A 25,431-nucleotide genomic window follows, 5' to 3' on the forward strand; every position below is an offset into this window, starting at 1 on the left:
AAAGGACGTAGCTTCTTTGATTAGCCACTCATATTTGTTGTCAAGATTGTCATTCTTGACCCAATGGAATTTGTTGATCATAGTGCTCATATCACGGAGGTTGCTCCCTTTAACCGGTTTGTAGGTGTTATCTTTGTGGAAATTCGAGTTAAAGTGCTAAGCTAGCCTCGTTACCAAGCCGCCATTTACAATGAAGGCCGCTCCATCTTTCCCATTATCAATCTCAAGCCACCGATCAAGCAATAGTTGAAGAATGTTGTACTTTTTGGTGAACTTTCCATTGATATTCATGAAGGACTCAAGGTAGAGAAAATAAAGTTCGGTGAAGTGATTGGTGCCTTTTCTAGCAATCAAGGTATTGCCCACAAACTTGTGTCATACTCATATGCCCGGATGATGAACATATAAAGCATGACACTTCCGGAAAGAGTCAAATTTTCGACCGGTAAAAGCTTTTCAAAGGGGTGCGGCATCATATTTTAAAGGCTTCTTCTCATAATGATGATATTGTAAAAGACCAAACACATTACCAAACTCACTCAAAGTCATTCTTCTACTCTTGTTCTCAAGACGGAATTCAACATAATGCCGAGTCTCTATCTTAGACATCTTCAAGGAGCTTATGAACTCCATGGTCAATGAAGGGTAGGCTAATTCTTCCCTTTCAAAGAGGGATAACAACCTCAATGACTCAAAAAATGCTCTAGTTCTCTCAAGCACACCCAATTTTTCCAAAGTGTCTTGACATATAAACTTGGTAGCCACAATAGTCTTTCTAGTAAGGGATAAAAATGCATTCCTATGTGCATCGGTTAAGAAAGTGTGAGCTCTCCATGTTTCACATCGATTAACACTCCGCCGGTATGAAAGAAAGGTCTTACTAAAATGATAGGAATGTTGGAGTCCTCCTCTATGTCTACAATGACAAAGTCTACCGGGATGAAGAATTTGCCAATTTGCACGGGCACATCCTCCCATACCCCTAAAGGTACCTTTGTTAATCGATCCGCCATTTGAAGAGTGATGTTGGTGTATTTGAGCTCTCCCATTCCTAGCCTCTTATATACCGAGTATGTCATGACACTTATACTTGCTCCAAGATCACATAACGCTTTGTTGATTGTAGTGTCGCCAATGGTACATGGAATAAAAAACTTCCCGGATCTTTGAGCTTTGGAGGGGAACTCCCTTGAAGAATAGCACTACTCACTTTGGTAAAGGCAATAGTCTCCAACTTTCGGATGGATTTCTTCTTGGTAAGAATATCTTTCATGTACTTTGCATAAGCCGGAACATGGTTGATCAATTCCGTGAACGGGATTGAGACTTCTATGTTCTTCACAATTTCCACGAACTTTCCATGTTTGTCATCAAGCTTAGGCTTAGCTTGGCGACTTGGGAATGGAAGTCTAATCACAATAGGCTTTTCTTCCTTAGCCTTCTCTTCATTCTTCTTCTTTGAAATTTCATTGGAAGTAGGATCTACCTCCTTAGAGTTCTCCACAACTTTTTGCTTGTCCTTAGAACATGGATGACGGATGCATGGTTTCAAGGGTCACCTTGGAATAAACGGTAGCCAAGGAGTTATCACACCACAAGGTACTCTTGACTAGGCCTTAATCCATGGGTCAAAGGATACTAGCATGACACATCCTAGTGTGTTTTACAAGTATTCTAACAAGCAAAGTCTTAAGAAGAAAAAGCATCTACTAGGGCCTATATACACTTGTCAAGCTTCCCAAGTAGACGGTTTCGCAAAATTTTCCTAACATGCAACTACATGCCATGATGCAATTAACATATAAACATCCTAATGCAAATGATTCTACCAACTAATATGCCATATAAACTAAATGCAAGTCCTAAATTCACATTGTTATACCGCATCAATCAAAATAAAGCCACATAGTCATTAACATGAAGAGGAAAAAGCAGATTGGAAAGATCATACCATGCAGTCTTCAATATCCTCATGTCTCGGATGTGGCGTAGTCATTCAATGTTAACAAGGATAGAACAAATACAATATATACAACAATATATACAAGTCTACACTACAAAGGAAATGAACTTATTTTTGGATTTTCAAATTTTTCAATATTTTTTGATTTTTCGAAACTTTTTGATTTTTTTGGGTTTTTGAATAAAAGTTAAGTTAAAATTCCCCATCCACACACTAATATGGGCATTGTCCTCAATGGCCAAAATGATGGGAAATTATGCAAACATGATGCATGAATTCTATACTAAATGCAAGCTACACTAATCTACACTACATGGTGCATGAGTTTTTGTTTATAACGGAGAGCGTAATTTAGATTATCTCCCGTTGCGTATGCATGTACTTCCCCAAACCGAGATAGACATTATTTCTAATGTCCTAAAGTATGGGGTAGTTCATGCACACAAGATGCAATGCATGAAACTAAATTGTCATTTTGGATTTTTTAAATGGGTCAATAAAATAAGAACACCTCAATGGGGCCGAGGTGTTAGTCCTCTATGTTGCTAGGACTCTCCAACTATGATCAAGATAAAAATAAATAAAACAAAGAAAGAAGTAGACAAACCTCAAGAGGGTAGGAGCCTCCAAAGCTTGCTAGTCCTCCACCATATCATCATTGTCATCATTTTCCTCCATAAAAGTGGACTCATCACCACTTCCCTCTTCACTTCCTTGCTCACTTCCTTCATCATCTTCATTAGCCTCGTCTTCTTCATCTTCTACCTCTTCATCAACACCCTCATCATCATCAACCTCATCATCGACATTCCCATCTTCACCCGGTCTTTCACCCCTAGATGTGCTTGGAAAAAAGACTTCCCTATCCGCCCAACTAGGCAAAGGACATGAATGATCAAGTAGTCCTTGACTAGCTAAATGAAGGAAGGGTGGATATTGGGCCAAGTATGCATCTACTCGATCATTGTAAGCTTGTTTATGTATCTCTTGCATAAGTAGAGTCATGTAGTCATTGCCCACTTCAACATCTTTGGGTTTGAACTCTTGATATTTAAATGGATAGGGTGGTGTGACAATGGAGGAGTAGGGCTCTTCAATTTCGCCCCTTTGTTGACGGATGATGTACTCGAAGCCTTTTGAGAGTGGAAGTAGGTAGTTTGTTCTATGAGCACTCAAGCGGCATATCTTGGAAGGCAAAGTGAAAGATCTAGCATCATTGGTGAGCCACCCATATTTGGTGTCAAGAGGATTATGCTTGACCCACATGTACTTGTTAATCATGGCATCCATGTCAATGAGATGACCCCCTCTTTTCGCCACATATGTGTTATCCTTGTTGAAATTTGGATCAAAGTACTTGGCCAAAAGAGTAACTAGACCTCCATTTACGATAAAAGTGGTGCCTTCCTTTCCACATACAACATTGATCCATCTTTCCACCAAAAACCTTAGAGCATTGTAAGGCTTGGTGAATTCCCTTCCAACATTTAAGGCCGACTCAAGTAGAACAAAATTGAGCTTTGTAAAGTGATTAGTGTCTTTTCTTGCAATTATTGTATTCCCGATGACCTTGTGCCACACTGTAATGCCCGGATGGTGGACTAATAGAACGCGACAAGCATGAAAGTTCTCAAATTTCTTCCCGGAAATCGCCTCCCAAATAGGAGCGGGGTCATATTTTTCGGGCTTCTTATAATAACGAGGTGTATCACTAAGACCTAATGCTTTACTCAAAACATCAAAGGTGATGCGCCTATTCACATTGGCAAGGCGAAACTCGATATATGTTCTAGTCTCTACCTTAGTCACTTTCAATGAACTCAAGAATTCCAAGGTAAGGGAGGGGTATGTCAATTCTCTTGTAGTGAACAATTTTCCCAACCCCATGGCTTCAAAGAAGGCTTTTGTTTGTTCAAGGACACCCAATTTATTCAAGGCATCTTCACATATGAATTTGGTGGGTAGAATGGATTTCTTAGCATACTTGGCAAATGTATCCCTATGGGAGTTAGAAATGAAAATTACCTCCGGATAGTTTGATAATTGAGCAATTTTCGGAGTTGTTGTTGTTGTTGCTTCCAAGGGAGGATTTTGTTGTTGTTGAACTTCCAAGTTTGCACTAGCAACCACCATAGCCATTGAAGCTTTCTTTGCTTGAAGGCATTGTTGCCTTTTTGAGTGTGCCTTTGCCTTGAGTGCCTTTGTTGATCCTTTTGTTCTTGCCATTGATGATTATACCAAGAAAAGATTGAAAATCTTCAATTTCCAATTATACCCAAATCGATTTTAAGATGAAAGGATTTGCCTTTGTATTTAAAAAATCGACTCAAAGGTTGAAGATTTTGGTGCTTGGATTGATTATGGTTGGAAAAGGAGTGATTAATTGTTGTTGTAAGGAAGTTTGGATTTGATTTTGTTGAATTTGGTTGAGGAAATCTTGTTTTTGTGATGGAGAGGATGAGGGTTTTGGGTTTTGGGGTTTATGGGTAGTGTTTTGAATGTATGAATGAATAAATGAATAGGGGAGGGGTATTTAAAAACACCCGAAATTTTCAAACTGTAGGGGGAAGACGAGCGGATTCCCTTCGGGACGCTCGAATTCTGCCTAATCTGGGTTCAGGAAATCTCGCCTAAAGACGGGCGTCTTTCAGTGAAGACGAGCGGATTCTTTAGTTGCAGGACGATCAGATTCCCTTAAAGACGGGCGGATTCTGTTACAGGAACTTTTCTTATTTTGCACTGGCAAAAAGACAAGCGTCTTCTTGCAATGACGAGCGGATTCTTTCAGACGAGCGTCTTCTCTGCTGGGACGCTCGGATTCTCTAACAGTCCCAAATTTTCAATTTTTCAGCTCATTTGGACGGACGGTTTCAGCCATAGATGCTCGGATTCCCTAAAGACGAGTGGATTCCCCTTAAGGACGCTCGGATTCCTCCTAGTCTACCCGGATTCAATTCCTTCCGTGTACTTGCATATCCCGTGTCATTTTCATTCTTCAAATCTCGTGTTCTTCATTGTAGGGGCACTACTAAGGCATGAATAGCCTAGGCAATTGCTATCCCCACACTAAGCTAAAGCACTACACATCAATTAAATTATTAGTCCCTCCCTCACTTCTCTCAAAAATGATAAATATCTTGATCAAAGCATAAAAATCCAAAAATGACAAAAATGCAATGTAAGAATTAAAATGCGAGTTAGGAAGTTAGAAATATTTACAAATGGTGGTTTGGAGAGGACTCCATCAAACTCTCTGTAATACTCCGTATTTATAAGTCTTGGGGTACTCTATCGAGTAGGCCTTACTCTGTCGAGTAAGGGTAAGTTGCGTTTTAGAAAAGTTTCTAACCCGTTGGGTACTCGATCGAGTAAGAGGGTACTCGATCGAGTTCCTCGGGTACTCGATCGAGTGTCCGGTTTTACGGGGAGTTTTCTCGGGTTTTGTTAATTATGCGATTAAGGTATATAAGCTTTGTCGTCATTATTCTAAATCACTTTTGCAAAACCTAAATTACTGTTTAAGAGAAAAAGCAAGCAAGTTCTTCATCCTAATCGCATTATTAGCAATCCCCGGAGTTTGGAAGGTCAGTTCTTAGCGTTGGTTATACTAATGAGTTCATTGCGTCAAGGGTGAGATCTATGTACTCTTTTTATTGTCTTTTCTTTGATTTGGTTAAACCCTAATATAGGGATTTGGGGGTTTTTGAGTAGTATGTAATTGGGTAGCATTTATGTGTTGTATGATAGGAGGAGGTTTCATAGAGGAAGCTTTTTGATACAGTAATAGAGACCGTCTGACAGTGTGCTTTCCAGGTAGGATTTCCTACTCAGTATTAGACCCATAATGGGATATTGGTTGATGTGTTGTGATTGGTTGTTTGATATAGTAATTGGATTGTGATTGTGGTTGTGATCATTGTCTACGGTTCGCGAGGCGTGGCCTCGGCTGAGTGAGGTCACTTGCGGGAGTGGCTTCACGCCCTAGTTTCGCCTTCTGTGGAACCCGCCACAGAAGGGATGTGCACATTAATGGACAGGGTTATCGCTCACTATGTGGAGCGGGGATTTGGTGGGCACGCCTGCGGTCCCCCACTGGCAAGGCAGGTCCAGTGGACAGTCAGCGATTGAGATGATTGGATTTGGCGTGATTGTGTGTGTGTGACAGTTAAGCTGTCTGTTTATCTTATTGTTAATATATATTGAATTGTGTGATTAGTACTGACCCCGGTGTTGTTTTGTAAACCTGCGGTGACCCATTCGGAGATGGTGAGCAGATATTGAGCAGGTATTGAGATGAGTACTGGGATAGCTAGGATTGCCACGACATGATGATAGGAGTCTTCCGTTGTAGCTTATTAGTTTAGTTACATTTCAGCTAGAACCGTTAGTTTGAGAACATGTATTACACTTTTGGTTTGATTTTGAGTATTGTAACTCTTCGCTAAGTCTTTATATTTAACCGTTGTTTCTTCATTGTTTATTTGATTATCATTGCCTCGGGTAACCGAGATGGTGATGTCTTCATACCTGAGTGGTCCTGGTAAGGCACTTGGAGTATGGGGGTGTCACAAATGGTATCAGAGCGACGATCCTGAAACCTGTAACTAATGAACCTAATGAACATAGGGAGTCAATTAAAATGAACCCGGGGTAAAAGTTGTAGGAGCTAATGCAAAGCCTCGGGAGACGTCCTAAAGTCGCGAACTTGCCCTACAATTTTGAACCGGTCACATGGGGGGTGTATGTCAAGGTCGTATGTGTTGTTTGGTTAGCTTGTGTAAGAATGTGATGAAGTGTGTGTAATTGTTGGATGTTTGAAGTAGAAAGTTGAGAATGTGAAAGAAAGGTTAATGATATATGTAGACTTGTTGTTGGAGTGATAACATGTTGGATGTTTATAAGGTGGCATTTAATAACATGATATAATGATCTCGTAGATCGTACGAAAGGATGCGTAGTATTATATGCTTAAGTTATGATATAATATGTGGTTTTATAAAGTTTTTAGCATGTTAGCATATGATATAGCATGCGGGTAGCGTTTCTGAGTTAGCATGACTCGATCGAGTGGGACTGACTCGATCGGGTGGGTTTTTGACGATTTTGAGTCCAGAATCGTGTTTTTGGGCACTCGATCGAGTACCTAGGGCACTCGATCGAGTAGGGGGTCACTCGATCGAGTAGCCTAGCTACTCGGTCGAGTAGGTTAGAGATCAGAAGGTCTGTTAGAGGTCTGATGTTGGGGCACTCGATCGAGTATGTTGGGCACTCGATCGAGTAGCCCGTTACTCGATCGAGTATGTTTGGGAACTCGATCGAGTAGGGGCCTGGGCAGCGTGTTTTCTTGTTTTGAGGTTTTGGCGCGTACGTTTATATCCACCCCTTTTTCTATGATAGTTTCAAGATGCCGCCCAAGAAGACTGCTTTGTATTCGAGAGCTGAGCTTATGAACATAGATGACATCGTTAAGATGTTGGAGCATCAGGATGCTCTCACTGAGGCTTTAAAGACTGTGGGGAAAGATAAGGATAAGGATAAGGAGAAGGAGGTTGATCATTCTAAAATCAGCCTCTATATAGCGAGGTTTAACCCGAAAGAGTATAAGGGAGTTGGGGAGCCTAACCTTCTCGATAGTTGGCTTAGAGAGATGGAGAACATACTAGATTTGGTTCACCGTCCGATGAGATGAGAGTGGAACAGTGCGTTCTATCGAGGGAGGCAAAAGCAAGTGGTGGGATACGGTGAAAGTGAGTGCTAAGGAGATTTATACAAACCAAGGTTTACCCGCTATACCTTGGGAGGAGTTTCGTAGGGGGTTTGTGAGAAAGGAGTTTGTACCAGAACATGTGAGGAGTAAGTTGAGAGAAGAGTTTGACAGTTTTAAGATGACCGCTGAGATGTCTGTGGCCGAGTACTACAGGCAATTCAATGAGAAGTCTAGGTATGCTGAGGATATGGGTTTGAGTGAGGAGAACCTGGCGTTGAGGTTTGAGAGGGGGTTGACTCCTAAGATTATGGATAAGTTACCCGTGGGGATACTTACTGATGTTATGGAAGCTTATCAGAGGGCTGGGAGAGCTGAGAGATTGGTGGAGATGGCTTAGGAGAGGTCAGGTGGTGAGAAGAGGAAGTCTGAGAGCGAGGGTGGTGGCCAATCTAATCACAAGAAAGGCAACCACAATCGATCTAAGGGGTTTTCTTAAGGTCGGGGTTCGATCTTTGGGGCTTCCTTTGGGCGTGGCCGTGGGAGTGTTAGTGGTAGTTGGGGAGTGACTGCTATAGCTTTGTGGTGGTGTAGGCCACAAGAGACATGAGTGCACAAGTGCACCGGGATCTTTCTAGAGACTGCGCGCAGCTACGCGAGCAACAGAGCGGCCGGATCATGGCCAAACCGGGAAGTCGAGTTACAGTGGAGGCAATCGGGCGGCGGTAATTCTTATCAGAAACCACCGACAAACAACAACAACAATCAAGGGTCGGGTGCTAAGCCGACCACATCGGCCAAGATCTTGTCTAGGGAGGTGGACGAAGACCAGTGGAAAGTTATTCATGATGGAGAAGAAAGCAGCTGAGGAGGATGCTCACGTTATCACCGGTACTTTTCTTGTTAATGGTATACATACCTTTGTTTTGTTTGATTCGGGGGCTTCCCAGTCGTTTGTATCTTCGAGTCATGTTAAGCGGTTGGGTTTGAGGGTATATGAGTCTGTTAATGAGCAAGTTTTTATACCTTCGGGTGAGTCTGTATCATGTGGGAGGTTGTTTAGAGATGTATCTATGATAGTTAGGCAAGTTGATTTCCCTGTAGACTTGCTAGAGTTTCCTTTTGACGGTTTTGAGATGATAGTCGGGATGGATTGGTTGAGAAAGTATAAAGCTAAGATAGACTGTCATCAAAAGAAAGTGTCTTTAAGAGGTCCTAAGGGTGTTAGTGTGTCTTATCGTGGGTTTCTAGTCAAACCCAAAGTTAAGTTGATTGCAGCTGTCACCTTGAAGTCTTATCTGAGGAAGGGATGTCCTTTGATCTTGTGCCATGTGAGAGATGACCGGATAGAGAGTCCGACAGTTGATGAGATACCAGTAGTGGGAGAGTTTGCCGATCTTTTTCCTGACGAGTTTCCGGGGTTGCCACCAAAGAGGGAGATAGATTTCACCGTTGAGTTGAAGCCGGGGACGGGGACAATCTCTAAGGCACCGTACCGTATGGGTCCTAAGGAGATGGAGGAGCTTAGGAAACAGTTGGATGATTTGATAGAGAAGGGATACATTTGACCAAGTGTATCGTCGTGGGGAGCACCAGTTCTTTTCGTGAAGAAGAAAGATGGGAGTCTGAGGTTGTGCATAGACTAAAGAGAGCTGAACCGAGTGACGGTGAAGAACAAGTATCCTTTGCCAAGGATAGATGACCAGTTTGATCAGTTGAGTGGTGCATCAGTCTTTTCTAAGATTGATTTGAGGTCGGGGTACCATCAGGTGAAGATTAGAGAGGTGGACATACCAGAGACAGCTTTTACGTCGAGGTATGGCTATTATGAGTATGTGGTGATGCCGTTTGGGTTGTCTAATGCACCGGCAGTGTTTATGGATTTGATGAATAGAATCTTCAGACAGTTCTTGGACCAGTTTGTAGTGGTATTTATCGATGATATCTTAGTCTACTCTAAGACTAAGGAGGAGCATGAGGAGCATCTGAGGATTATGTTGCAAACTTTGAGGGACCATGAGTTGTATGCTAAGCTATCCAAGTGCGAGTTCTGGTTAGAGAAAGTTGCTTTTCTGGGGCATGTGATCTCTAAAGATGGGGTAGCTGTGGATCCGGCAAAAATAGAAGCAGTGACAAAGTGGGAAGCACCAAAGAATGTTGCTGAGGTTAGGAGTTTCTTGGGTTTAGCTGGATACTACAGACGGTTCGTGAAAGATTTCTCCAAGATAGCTAGACCTATGACAGCGTTGATGAGGAAAGAGAACAGGTTTCGTTGGGATGAGAGTTGTGAGACGGCCTTCCAAACATTAAAGGAGCGTTTGACCACGCTCTGTCTTAGCATTACTGAAGGGAGCTAGAACTTTGAGGTTTATACAGATGCCTCGAAGAATGGGTTAGGATGTGTGTTGATGCAGAATGGTAAAGTGATTGCCTATGCTTCTAGGCAATTGAAGCCTTATGAGGAGAACTACCCTACTCATGATCTGGAGTTGGGTGCGGTGGTGTTTGCTCTCAAGATTTGGAGACATTACCTTTATGGAGCAATCTTTAAAGTATTTTCTGATCACAAGAGTCTCAAGTACATTTTCACTCAAAAGGAGTTGAACATGAGACAGAGGAGGTGGATGGAGTTGATTGGCGATTATGACATGGAAATCATCTACCATGAAGGAAAAGCCAATGTTGTTGCTGATGCTTTGAGTAGGAAGAGTGTACATTCTCTGTGTACAGCTCTATCTTTGATGAGGCTGAGAGATGAGGTAGCGAGGTTTGGGATACATATGATGTAGAAAGGAGACACCATGGGTGATATGACAGTACATCTTGAGTTTTATGATGACATTCGAGGTAAACATGCGTTGGATCCTAAGATAGTGGAGTGGAGAGCTGGAGTAGAGAAAGGGACAGTGTCCCGATTTTCTATTCATACAGATGGTAGTTTGAGGTTCGATGGTAGGTGGTGTGTCCCTAATGATGAGGATTTGAAAAAGACTATCATGACAGAGGCGCATTGTACACCATACTCAGTACATCCGGGTGGTGACAAACTGTACAAGGATTTGAAGAAAACGTTTTGGTGGCCTGGGATGAAGAAAGAGACAGTTGAGTTATTGTCCCGTTGTTTGACATGCCAAAGAGTTAAAGGGGAACAGCGACGACCACAAGGGAAGATTCAGTCTTTAGAGGTACCTGAGTGGAAGTGGGAATCCATTTCCATGGATTTCATCGTGGGTTTGCCAAAGCGTCAACAAGGTAACAACATGATTTGGGTAATAGTGGATCGACTGACCAAGTCAGCTCACTTTGTTCCAATGAAAGATACATGGACTAAGGCACAATTGGCTATGGCCTATCGAAAGAACGTGCTTAAGTTACATGGAGTCCCTAAGGACATAGTGTCTGACAGAGATGCGAGATTTATATCAAGGTTTTGGAAGGAGTTGCAGGAATCGTTGGGAACAACTTTGAAGATGAGTACAACATTTCATCCTGCGACAGACGGACAGACTGAGAGAACAATCAAGACTCTTGAGGATATGTTGTGAGCTTGTGTGATGGACTTTGGTGGTAGCTGGGAACAGAGGTTAGACTTGATAGAATTTTCTTATAATAAGAGCTATCACACTAGTATTGGTATGGCACCGTTTGAGGCTTTGTATGGAAGGAGATGTAGGAGTCCAATTTGTTGGGAGATAGTGTTGAGGCAGTGGTTTTAGGACCAGAGATGGTGCATGAGATGGTGGAACAGATTAAGATGATCAGGGAACGGATGAGAGCAGCTCAGGATAGGCAAAAGAGTTATGCAGATCTACATCGCCGGGACATAGAGTTTCAAGTTGGGGACAAGGTTCTTTTGAAAGTGTCTCCTATGCGTGGGGTTATGAGATTTGGGAAGAAAGGCAAGTTTAGTCAGAAGTTTATAGGGCCTTATGAGATTTTAGAGCGAGTTGGGGAAGTTGCATATCGTCTGGCTTTACCAGCTACATTAGAGAGAGTGCATAATGTGTTTCATGTATCGCAGCTGCGGAAGTATGTGAGTGACCCGTCACATGTGTTAGAGGCAGAGAGCTTAGAGCTAGATGAGTCCTTATCATATCTTGAGGTGCCTAAGCAGATTCTAGACCGAAAGGTTAGAAAGACTAGGAGTGGTGAGACAGTTTTGCTCAAGATCCTTTGGTCTAACCACGAGACTGAGGAAGCTACATGGGAACCAGAGGAAGCTATGAAAGAGTGATACCCGTTTGTGTTTGATCAGGTATGTATGGTTACGGGGACGTAACCTTGTTTGTTTTAGGGGGGTAGGAGATGATCACAAAGAGTTTTAAACCGTTTTTATACCCTTTTTGTATGTTATGTCGGTATTTTTGTCGGGATGAGTTGGGTTAGTACCACGTTTTATGTTGGGTTTTGTTTTGTTAGTGAGTCGGAAGCGTTGGGGGAGTACCTTTGTTTAGTAGTGGTTTGAACTTCGGGGACGAAGTTCTTTTTAAGGAGGGAAGACTGTAATACTCCGTATTTATAAGTCTTGGGGTACTCTATCGAGTAGGCCTTACTCTGTCGAGTAAGGGTAAGTTGCGTTTTAGAAAAGTTTCTGACCTGTTGGGTACTCGATCGAGTAACTAGGGTACTCGATCGAGTAAGGGGGTACTCGATCGAGTACCTCGGGTACTCGATCGAGTGTCCGGTTTTACGAGGAGTTTTCTCGGGTTTTGTTAATTATGCGATTAAGGTATATAAGCTTTGTCGTCATTATTCTAAATCACTTTTGCAAAACCTAAATTACTGTTTAAGAGAAAAAGCAAGAAAGTTCTTCATCCTAATCGCATTATTAGCAATCCCCGGAGTTTGGAAGGTCAGTTCTTAGTGTTGGTTATACCGTTGAGTTCCTTGCGTCGAGGGTAAGATCTATGTACCCTTTTTATTGTCTTTTATTTGATTTGGTTAAACCCTAATATAGGGATTTGGGGGTTTTTGAGTAGTATGTAATTGGGTAGCATTTATGTGTTGTATGATAGGAGGAGGTTTCATAGAGGAAGCTTTTTGATACAGCAGTAGAGACCGTCTGACAGTGTGCTTTCCAGGTAGGATATCCTACTCAGTAGTAGTCGCATAATGGGATATTGGTTGATGTGTTGTGATTGGTTGTTTGATATAGTAATTGTATTGTGATTGTGGTTGTGATCGTTGTCTATGGTTCGTGAGGCGTGGCCTCGGCTGAGTGAGGTCACTTGCGGGAGTGGCTTCACGCCCTAGTTTCGCCTTCCGTGGAACCCGCCACAGAAGGGATATGCACATTAATGGACAGGGTTATCGCTCACTATGTGGAGCGGGGATTTGGTGGGCATGGCTGCGGTCCCCCACTGGCAGGGCTGGTCCAGTGGACAGTCAGCGATTGAGATGATTGGATTTGGCGTGATTGTGTGTGTGTGACAGTTAAGCTGTCTGTTTATCTTATTGTTAATATATATTTAATTGTGTGATTAGTACTGACCCCGGTGTTGTTTTGTAAACCTGCGGTGAACCATTCGGGGATGGTGAGCAGATATTGAGCAGGTATTGAGATGAGTACGGGGATAGCTGGGATTGCCACGACATGATGATAAGAGTCTTCCACTGTAGCTTATTAGTTTAGTTACATTTCAGCTAGAACAGTTAGTTTGAGAACATGTATTACACTTTTGGTTTGGTTTTGAGTATTGTAACTCTTCGCTAAGTATTTATATTTAAACGTTGTTTCTTCATTGTTTATTTGATTATCATTGCCTCGGGTAACCGAGATGGTAATGTCTTCATACCTGAGTGGTCCTGGTAAGGCACTTGGAGTATGGGGGTGTCACACTCTCATCCTTAGTGAGATGTCATGGGGGCATGTCCAAGGTGTTGTTGATGTTGCTCAACACCTTGAAGAAGTAGTCAAAAGCTTGTTAGTTGTCATGATAAAGATCCTCAATAGATCTTTGCACTTCTTGTCCTTCATATTGGTCTTTATCGATGGCATTACCAATGTAGGGATTGAAAATCCCTTCAAACTCATCGTCCCAAAGACCACAAACTTCATCTACTTGATCACTAAAGATCTCTTGAGTTGATAGAGACAACTCTCCCACTTTCTTGTCTCGGCTAATGAGGCCCTCTACTTCATTGCTTGACTTTGGTGAGCTTTTCAAGCTCTCTTTGTTACAATTCACTTGCTCTTTGAATGGAGCATCATCAACTTTCTTCTTCCATTGGAATTCCGACTTCTTCCTATCATCCTTCTGGCTATAATGATCAACCATAAAACATGGTTCATGCAAACGGGGAGCTCTTATGGCCTTGTCAAGATTGAAAGTTATGCTCTCATCTCCCACTTCTAGAGTGAGCTCTCCATGCTTCACATCAATTACCGCACCCGCGGTGTGCAAGAAAGGTCTACCTGGAATGATTGGAATATTGGAGTCTTCTTCCATGTCAACAATGACAAAGTCCACCGGGATGAAAAATTTCCCAACTCTTACGGGAACATCTTCCCATATCCCTAATGGTGTCTTCGTCGATCTATCGGCCATTTGGAGTGTGATATTGGTGCATTTAAGCTCTCCCATCCCTAACCTTTTACTCACCCAGTACGGCATAACACTCACACTAGCCCCTAGATCACACAAGGCTTTGTTGATCATGGTGTCGCCAATGGTACACGGTCTTGAGAAGCTTCCCGAATATTTAAGTTTTGGAGGTGAACTCCCTTGAAGTATTGCACTACTCACCTTAGTGAAGGCGATAGTCTCAAGCTTCCGGATCGACTTCTTCTTCGTGATGATGTCTTTCATGTATTTTGCATAGGCCGGCACGTGATTGATTAATTCCGTAAAAGGAATTGAGACTTCCAAGTTCTTCACAATCTCCATAAATTTTCCAAGTTAATCATCAAATTTGGGCTTGGCTTGACGACTCGGAAAAGGAAGTCTAATCACAATGGGCTCCTTCACCTTGGCCTTGTCTTCATTTTTCTTTGAAACTTCTTCTTTTGATGGTTCTCCATCCTTGGATTTTTGCACAATTTCTTCTTTGTCACTAGCTTCCACAACTTCATCCTCAACTTGCTTCTTCGGTGCTTCATGTTGGAATATGTGTCCTCCGACAATAATGCGATCACGACTGTTGATCATGATGATCACATGTTTAAGTCTCATTATAAAGAATACAATTGGGAAGTAATTCTTTCATCACAACCGATCCACACATATCGGTAATGTAATGATTAGCGACTAGAGTTTGACATTACGTCGTGCGACGGTGGTGATCGATTGATCCCCAGGTCATACCTATAGGGCAACACTCTTAATTGATCATTTAATTAATCGTATAACGTTACGAGTTAATTAAATTACTTGAAAATTGACGGACGATTTTGGAAGTAAAATTTACGTATCGCATTGAAATTTGATTAAATGAGATACGATCTGAGTAATCGAATTGTATTATTACTCAGATGAAATTATTGTTTAAAGAAACAATTGACATTGAATGAATTATTATAAATACAGTTTATTGTGATTTATAATTGGTAAAATATTTTGGTACAAGTAATTATGAATTACTAAGTCGATTTTTGTATATGACGTATTTTTATTAATACGTTGATTTTTAATATGTTAAAAATACATAACAATTTTATGTTACATATGACATGTGACATATTGACAAATTTGACAAAAATAAAATGGGTTCCATTTTATGAAAGTGCCGAAATTAGGAGGTGGATTAGTCTAATATTATGTTTATTATATGAGTGGTAAACACAATGATTACCTACTAAACTAGCCATGCAACCCAAATTCTCATTGTGAAGACAAACAAATGCATGCATTGGCTCCCTCCTCTCCCTCTTCCACCCGGTTTTACACAAAGAAAAGAAAAGGGTTTTTGCCTTATTTTATCATATACAATACATAACATTGTTGTTGTATTATTCATTCTTCATCATCTAAAAATTTGAGTTTTAGAGAGATAAAAAGCTTCCTTCTTCCTCCTCCCATAAACCGAAAATATTAAGTGTCCTATAATATTTTTGGGTCAATTTTTACAAGATTAATATTGTACTAGTATTTATAATATTAATTTTAATTAAGAGTGTGCTTTGGGTATAAAGCTTTGGGAGAGATCCTATACTTGATCTTAGTTCTTCCACTAAGGAAAGCACAAGAACAAGAGAGAAAGGTGATCTCTCTTGTGCCCATATAAACCGAATTTCCAATGTAAGATGAACATTCCTTCTTTATATTGTTTATTGTTTGCATGCATAAGATCATTTATTAATTTTATGACAAATTAAAATATAACATATATGAATATGTCAAGTATATAGATCTACTTTTCTTTCAATCGGTATCTAGAGCCATGGTTGTTTGCATGCAAATCGGTTAAAAGTTTTTCCGAGTTATAAGAATAACATATAAAACTTGTATAATTTTTGTTATTGTGAAATATCACGAAATATATTCATGCATGTTAAGTTTCTGGTCCTAAAATGTTTTTAGGATATTTTGGTTAATTTACGGATTTTTATTGTTCATATTATACAATAATGGCATTAAAATATGATTTTATGAGTAAAAATGTCATTTTCGGACTAAAATTAGCTATACTTCGTATTTTCCTGTGATTTTTGGATATGTTGTCACATATATTATTTTGAGATAAACTGTAAATTTTCATAATTTTTGGACTTTTTATGCTCGAAAAATGGATTTTTCATTATTAAATTCGGATTTAGGTGAAAAATAGGTTAATATGAGATAAATTTCGTTTCTGGTCATAGAAATTTAGTATTCTGTCACATGTAATTTTACAAGATGTGTGTAAAATAATAGGCTATAGTGAAGTCTTTTTGCATGATTTATGGATTTTTGAAGAAAAATAGCATGAATGGTGACTTTATTAGTGAAATATTAGTAAAACATACTCTATGACTAAGGAAAAACATCATATGTTGCATTTTATTATCTTTTTCAGATATAAAATTGAGAAGTTGATGAATATAATTTTTCACATGTTTTTATGATTATTTTAGTTAAAACCGATAAACCGCAACATTGTTTTTCCGGATAAAATTTCGAAATTTTAACCTAAGTTTTTGAATATTATGAGTGTCATGGTATTTTTCCAGAATGTTCATGAGTTTAAATTTCAAATTTCAAATTTATTTGAAATTTTTGTGATTTTTTGAAGTTTATAGCTTATTTTTATAATTGTAAGTTCATTAATGAACAAATTTTAGAAATATGAGTTAATTATGGTCAAACATTTAGTGAAGACTAAATTTTGAGTCCTAAGAGGTTAGGGTAATTAACTTATGCATAAATATGAATTTATGTAATTTTTGTGATTATAAAATGTTGAAATCACGCAAATCCGTAAAAACCGAGTAATATACGATATTGGCTAATTAAGGCGATTTAGCATAAAATTGGGCATGTTCATACATATTATAATGCTGCATTTTTTTTATGATTGTCATAATTTTAATTTATGTAATTTTTGAATTATGTAATTTTTACTTAGTATGGCCTTAGTTTTTAATTGGTATTTCCCGAAATGTATGGGAATATCGATTCGGTTGTAATTTTATTGTGATCTCGTATCACCGTTTTGTAATTTAATAGATTTATTTTATTTTAGTTAAAAATGTATAATAGGAAATTATGTAATTTATTATGTAATTTTATTCATTTCGGAGTTCCCAAAGACGGATTACTTCAAGATGGCGATACATAAAGACGGTGTTACCTCGAGATGCGTGCCACAACCGAAGTTCAAGGGACCAATGGAGTTGGTTTCCGAATATGTAATAGTTAAATAGTTTTTCTATTTTAGGAAGGCCATACTAGGATTTATTTTTAGGTTTTGCATTTTATTTATATGTCACATGCATCGCTAAATCGCCATAACTAAAACATGCATCATCATCTAATCGAGTTCATCGACCGTGTCAATTACAATTATCGTAGTTCACCGCTTTAGTTCACTTAAAACGTGATAGATAATAAATTGACATGACCTCTCGCTAAAACAATTAATTGAGACATAGCCTTACCAAATAGTAGAAACCATGGAAACCTATTTCGCGAGGGAGTGCACTCGGCCCTACCGGGGTACAAAACTTGTTACGTAGGGGAAGTGGGTGATAAATGTCTATCCACCGAATTCATGTTGATAAGGGATGAATCGGCCCTACCGTGCCCGAGTTGATGTGGATTTGGATCATGGACACATTTATTCGAAATTTGGATTGAGCTGAACGGAAGTATTCGTGACCGTAGTCGCATGTGTTCCGGGCTATAGATAAACATTAGAGTAATTTTATCGACCAAGAGTTCTAAAAGTAGAATCGATTAAACGTTAATCCACCGAGTTATATTGATAAAGGATGAATTGGCCCTACCATGCCTAAGTCGATATGAATTTGGGTCTCGGAATCATTTATCTAGTTGGGTAGAGGTCACTAGAAAAATGCATAAAACTTATTTAAATTATAAATTGTTACGAGTATTATTATTAAAACGACATTTGTTTTTCTCCTTCTATTTTGTTTTGTAGACCACTTCTTTTTCTCATAACAAATGGCAACACCAACCCCTATTGCCACGCCTCTCGCTAATTCATCATGGCTCCGATCCTTCATGGATCGATGTAAACTTGAAAAGAATGGGTCAAATTTCTCCGATTGGGATGCCCAACTCAAATTAGCCGCCCAAGGTGACGACAAGATTCGTTACCTTACCGAGGCCTCTCCACCTGAACCTACTACTAGGTCGACCGCCGCCACTAGGGAAGCATATGAGGCTTACCAAAAGGAGTCCGCCGCAATGAAAAATGTCTTGATATTTGCGATGGAGGCGGATCTCCAAAGGAGAGCCTTTAAAATGGGCAATGCTAATGAGATTTACTCCAAGCTTGTGACAATGTTTTCACAAACTCCGCGGATCGTCCAATATGAGGCGGCCGCGGCATTCTTTGATCTCGACTTCAAAGAGGGCCAAAAGGTTAGCCCTCATGTGCTCAAACTTATGGAGCTTGTCGAGACCTTGAAAATTCAAAAGGTTGAAATCCCCAAAGAACTTGTTGTAGATAGGATTCTACACTCCTTGTCCAAAGTCAAAGCGTATGTTCAATTCCGGGTGAATTTTAACATTTAAGACAATGATGTGTCTCTTGAAGAATTGCACAAGTTACTTGTGCAAGCCGAAAGTGACATGGGGTTAAATGTGAACCCACCCAAGGATGTGCTTAACATAAGCACTAAGAGTAAGGGGAAGTTCAAGAAGAATGGGAGGAAGGGTAAAGAGCAAGCTCCCACTTTCACCAAAGCTAGGACTTGTGAAGCTAGCACTTCAAAAATCAAGAAGGGTCCTCTTGATAAAGCCATTATTGTAATGGTATGGGAGATTGGAAAAGAAATTGTTCCAAATACCTTGGTGATATTAAGGCTGGAAAGATCACTCCAGTAGGTAAGTGACTATCCTTTCATTTATGTTTCTAATTCAACTATGGTATTGTGATACAAAGTTGTGATAATGTATCTCCCTTTTTATTGTAAATAGGGCCTCCACCAAGCAAAGACAAGGGAAAAGAAAAGCAAGCATAAGATACCATCAAGAAGCTAGGAATAGCTTTCATGGAGCTTTGCTTTTTATTGTCTTATTTTATTCATGTTTTGGATTTTAGAACCTTAAGTTTCCGTGTTTGACATGGGAAGGTATTTTGGATAATTTGTTGTATTTTGGATAATGGTGACTTGGTTTGCAACCCAAGTCACCCGTTTTATCATTTTATCCTTTTGTTCTAAAATTCATGTTTAAATGCTTGTTCTTGGAAACATATAACTTAAAGTGATCTAATAGACAAATATAATGACGGGTTTCATTATATGTCCACATGCTTAAGGCTTGTGTATGATCATTTATAAAGTGATTTTGAGTCTATGAACTCTCTTAAAGGAATGTCAATCACCAAGTACACTTACGAAATCTAAAACTATTAGTGAAACTATGAGATAGTTCTCCTTATAACTTCAACGTCATTATTTGTGTCTCATATGCTATCTTTGAATCTCTAGTGTATTTATTCTAAAGATAGAGTGGAAGAAAAATGAGGACACAACTCACACCAAGATAAGATTGTGTAAATGAGATCTACGCAAGAGAGAATGATTTAAATGAAGGTATATCTATTTATATAGTATACCCAATAGATAAGATCTATGGTCTCAAGTAAGTTCTATATGACTAAAGAGACCAAGTGAAGTAATCATAAGAGTATGCTCTCAAGATAACTACACGAGGAGACCAAAAGAAAGTTTTGTGTTCTCAAGATAACTACACGAGGAGACCAAAAGAAAGTTTTGGAACAAAATGACTAATGTAAAGTCTTAACAAGAGTTTTGACTAGTTTATGAAAAATTTTGACCAATAGTTTCAACCTTGAGATTTACTTAAGAGCCTAAATGAATCAATATAACATCCTAGTTATAAGCGATATTTATGACTAGAGGTTGCAAGGATTGATATACCGATATCTTCAATATCCAAAGTTTTAAACCACGCAGATGTCATTACTTAACCTCATTATGAAAATGAATTTGTTAAACCTCCTTCTAAAAGGGATATTTTGAAGGATGTGTATTAGATATTACTTATATTTAATAAATGACATTGCCACACATCATTATGACATGAATGTGTTAGAGATTTAAAATCTCTTTCCATAAGGTTAAGATGAGACCTCTTCGAAATAGGAATTTTGAAAGGATATGATGGGAACATATATGGTTTCATCTTAATAACTTTGCAAAGCAACATACATTCCAAATTTTGAAATGTGTTCAATTGGGTAATCAATTTCGAAACATGTGGAATTAAGTGGGAGCATTAGAAATTATCATGTGAAGACATGCAATTTAGTGGGAGCTATCATCCTTTGAATGTTTACAACTCATTACTCATTAGGAATGACGAGCTAATATCTTCTCTCACAAAGAAGTATTTGAGTTTTCAATTCTGGATGAATTTAGACTATGATGAATCCAATTACGTCAAGAAATATTGGATTAGTATTAAGAGATACACATCATATCAACATACTCATAGGTTATTCATGTAGATGAAAATGGAATTGCCATTAGCAGTTATGGTCGTTCATTGAACCTATGAACGGTTGATCTCATGATTATTAGTAACTAATGTTTCCGCCATTAGAATAATCATGCACATGTGCAATAGTGAATCATTTGCATGAAAGCATGATGATTCATTGGCAAGCCATACAAGAAACGTCATGAATTCTCGAGGAGAATCCGATGAACGATTTCAGTGTTTGACAGAATACTCTATTATGTGTTAAGAGGTTGCACATATTATAGAAAGTCCGAACACACGTAAATATTTATGAAAATCCTAAACTTTTCAAGTCAAAAGGAGAAATAAGAAGTTTTGGAAAGATACTTAGTTGAATAAGAAGTTACTCAAAACTAATCTTTCTTAATATGCTAGGACTTGTGAGAAGTGCTAGGTCAATCGTCTTGGCAAATTGTTGCAAGACTCTATAAAACATATACCTAGTGCATTGTGTGTGGATGGAGTACTTGATCAGTATAAGTTATATCATTCACCACAAATTCGTTCGTTATGTGATAGTCGATAAGGAAGTTCTTTCAAGATAAAGAACCGAAACCAAGGTTAGGAAATCTTGATGTGTACTTGGTAAGGTTCATGCTATGAGAGGATAACATGAACATAAAGGAAAATGCGATTATAAGAAGGTTAAACACATGGACACATGATATGTTAAACCTCTATTGCATCAACAAGTGTTTACACACTTACGATGTGCATCACAAGGTTGTAATATGGTATTGACTACCCGAGTGTGATGTCGACATTTGTCGTTTGAGTTATTATTAACTCACCTTATACATTGTTATATCCAAACGGGTTGTAGAGACAATTGAACCCCGTTAAAGTGAACATGGATTAACATTGTATTTGCCCATAGTCACTTGTATGAGGTGACGTCTCGAAGTGACTAGAGTGTGATGCGATTGATGACAAGTTCAAGTGCCATAGAGTCATGTGAGATGACTAGTCGATCACATAGGCAGACTGTTAGGAACATTTTGTCGGGCCTAATGACCGCTTATAGAGTTCTGGCAAATTTATATAGCCTGGTCGTGGCGAGAGCTGCTATAGTATTCAAATGAGTCGATTCTTTTGACTAAAGACTATTCGCCTAAGATGGCACGATTTGATTAACTTTGATTTGTGTTACTACGACCTTCGTAAATGGGGTCAAATGGGCATATTTTGGGTTATGATGGCTGTGGCTAGTTGAAGGGAATGAGTGCGATAGGAATTGTCCACCCCTAGTCAGGGTTATAAGAATATCTCAGGGCCACTAGAGGAGTAATGAACTGGAAATGCGTGGCCACGCTCGGAAAGTATCTATGATAAATAAGTCCGGTCAATCAGTTATTCTCCAGATCGAGGAAACCACTCTCGATATGATCACTTGCAAGTACGACCTGAAAGACACCTTGCATTGAGTGGGAGATAGTAATAGGACAAGAGAATTGGTGATGCACACTTGTCGAGGACAAGTGGGAGATTGTTGGAATATGTGTCCTCCGACAATAATGCAATCACGACTGTTGATCATGATGATCACATGTTTAAGTCTCATTCAATTGGGAAGTAATTCTTTACTGTCAACTGATCCACACATATCGGTAATGATTGGCTGACTAGAGTTTGACATTACTGTCGTGCAACGGTGGTGATCAGTTGATCCCCTAGGTCATACCTATAGGGAAACACTCTTAATTGATCATTTAATTAATCGTATAACGTTACGAGTTAATTAAATTACTTGAAAATTGACGGACGATTTTGGAAGTAAAATTTACGTATCGCATTGAAATTTGATTAAATGAGATACGATCAGATGAAAATATTGTTTAAAGAAACAACTGAAATTCAATGAATTATTATAAATACAATTTATTGTGATTTATAATTGGTAAAATATTTTGGTACAAGTAATTATGAATTACTAAGTCGATTTTTGTATATGACGTATTTTTATTAATACGTTGATTTTTTAATATGTTAAAAATACATAACAATTTTATGTTACATATGACATGTGACATATTGACAAATTTGACAAAAATAAAATGGGTTCCATTTTATGAAAGTGCCGAAATTAGGAGGAGGATTAGGCTAATATTATGTTTATTATATGAGTGGTAAACACAATGATTACCTACTAAACTAGCCATGCAACCCTAATGCTCATTGTGAAGACAAACAAATGCATGCATTGGCTCCCTCCTCTCCCTCTTCCACCCGGTTTTACACAAAGAAAAGGAAAGGCTTTTTGCCTTATTTTAACATATATAATACATAACATTGTTGTTGTATTATTCACTCTTCATCATCTAAAAATTTGAGTTTTAGAGAGATAAAAAGCTTCCTTCTTCCTCCTCCCATAAACCGAAAATATTAAGTGTCCTATAATATTGTTGGGTCAATTTTTACAAGATTAATATTGTACTAGTATTTATAATATTAATTTTAATTAAGAGTGTGCTTTGGGTATAAAGCTTTGGGAGAGATCCTATACTTGGATCTTAGTTCTTCCACTAAGGAAAACACAAGAACAAGAGAGAAAGGTGATCTCTCTTGTGCCCATATAAACCGAATTTCCAATGTAAGATGAACATTTCTACTTTATATTGTTTATTGTTTGCATGCATAAGATCATTTATTAATTTTATGACAAATTAAAATATAACATATATGAATATGTCAAGTATATAGATCTATTTTTCTTTCACTTCATAACTTGTACCACTCCTCAAGTGAATGGCACTAACCGTTTCATGTCTTGGGGGATTACTTTGAGGTTGTAATTGCCCCTTTTGTCTTTATGAGCTTGAAGATGCTAGTTGAGTCAATTGGGTTTCCAACATTTTGGTGTGGGCTAGGATGTTGTTGATGGTGATTTACTTTGCTTGACTATCCTTTTGCATTTGAGTGAAAAACTCTTGTTGATTTTTTTGCATTTAGAGGACCGCTTTTTGAACATCAAAACCTTGGTCATTTTGTTGATTGTATGGAGTTTGATTTTGGTTTTGGTTGTAAAAGGGTCTTTGATTTTGGTTTCTCATGGGAGGTGAAGTGTATGTTGGTTGAGGGTTTTGAACATTTTGGCTTTTGTATGAGAGATTTGGGTGGAATTTGGTGTTTTCATTGTAATAGTTTGAATAAGGGGTACCACTCTTGTATGCTTGAAAAGCATTCACTTGTTCATTTGTTCCCTACATTCACTTTGGTCATGTCCCAAAGTTCCACAATTCTCACATATACCACTTGGGATTGATGAAGATGCCGTCATGGCATTAACATGATGCTTTGGTGATTTTGAGGCTTCTTCAAGTCTAGCCATAGCCTTTTCGAACTTCAAATTGATGGTATCAATGTGAGCACTAAGTTGAGCACCCAATTGAGTAATAGAGTCCACTTCATGCTTTCCTCCTCTAGTAGCCTTGCGAGGTCTACTATATTGTGAATTATGGACCGCCATTTCCTCAATTTTGTTCCAAGTTTGATTGTCGTAAACTTCGGTGAACATTCCATTTGATCCCATGTTGAGAATGTTTCTTGAGTCTTCATAAAGACCGTTCCAAAATTATTGTACCAAGAACCACTCGCTAAGTCCATGATGAGGACATGAGCGACAAATTCCCTTGAATCGCTCCCAAGCTTCATACAAAGATTCTTCATCTCTTTGCTTAAAGCCTGTAATTTGAGCTCTTAACATATTAGTCTTTTCCGGTGGATAGAACTTTTTTTAGAAAGCTAGAGCCAATTTCTTCCAAGAATCAATTCCGAGAGTAGCCTTATCAAGGCCTTTCAACCATTGTTTTGCGGTGCCAATTAGAGAAAAAGGAAATAAGACCCATCGAATTTGGTCTTGAGTTACACCATTTGAGAAATCGCATCACAATAATCGCAAAAAGTCTCCATGTGAGAGTGAGGGTCTTCACTAGGCATCCCCCCAAATTAGCTCCTTTCGACTAATTGGATAAATGCGGATTTGGCAATAAAATTTCCGGTTAAGTGTTGTGGTATGGGAGTACCATTAGGTAGGTTCTCCTCGGTTGGTACGGAATGTGATGAAAATTTAGGCATTGTGGATTGATTTTGTGTTGGATTTTGTGTTGGGTTCTCCTCACCTTCTCTTGCAAAAGGGTTGATGAACTCAATAGTGTTTGGTTGAATATCTACAACCTCACCAATACCTCTCAAAGTTCTCCTAGCAAGTCTTCTATTGTTTGTCAAAGTCCTTTCAATTTCGTGATCAAAGGGTAACAAGTTACCTTGTGATCTTTTAGACATGCAAAATATCAAACAACTCGAAAACAATTAGAACAAACCTTGAGGAGTTTTACTTCCCCAAGGCAAAGAAAGACACAACTTAAGAAAATCTAAATCAAGTTAACACCGTCCCCGGCAACGGCGCCATTTTTGGTCGTGTTCCCTTTGGAGGGTTTAGTTTTCGGTACTTGTCGTTAGGAGCACCTAGACCAAAACACAATTTATAACTTCACAAACAACTCTACACTTAGTAAAGAGGAAAGTAAAGGTCAGACCCCAAGGGACGGGAATTGAGATGAGATTTTCAATTGTAACTAGCGGTGTCTAAGGGTGTCACAATTTGGGGTTTG

At 38.9% G+C, this 25,431-nt stretch overlaps 1 non-coding gene across 1 annotated transcript; it reads left to right on the plus strand.

The window, feature by feature from the left end:
* Window positions 1-24,417: 24,417 nt before the first annotated feature.
* On the plus strand, window positions 24,418-24,524 carry LOC141603149 (small nucleolar RNA R71). Its single transcript, XR_012525044.1, has one exon. It is a non-coding gene; the product is annotated as a small nucleolar RNA R71 (small nucleolar RNA).
* Window positions 24,525-25,431: the final 907 nt, after the last annotated feature.

Source organism: Silene latifolia, chromosome 9 (assembly GCF_048544455.1).
Source record: "Silene latifolia isolate original U9 population chromosome 9, ASM4854445v1, whole genome shotgun sequence".
NCBI classification, from domain to species: Eukaryota; Viridiplantae; Streptophyta; class Magnoliopsida; order Caryophyllales; family Caryophyllaceae; genus Silene; species Silene latifolia.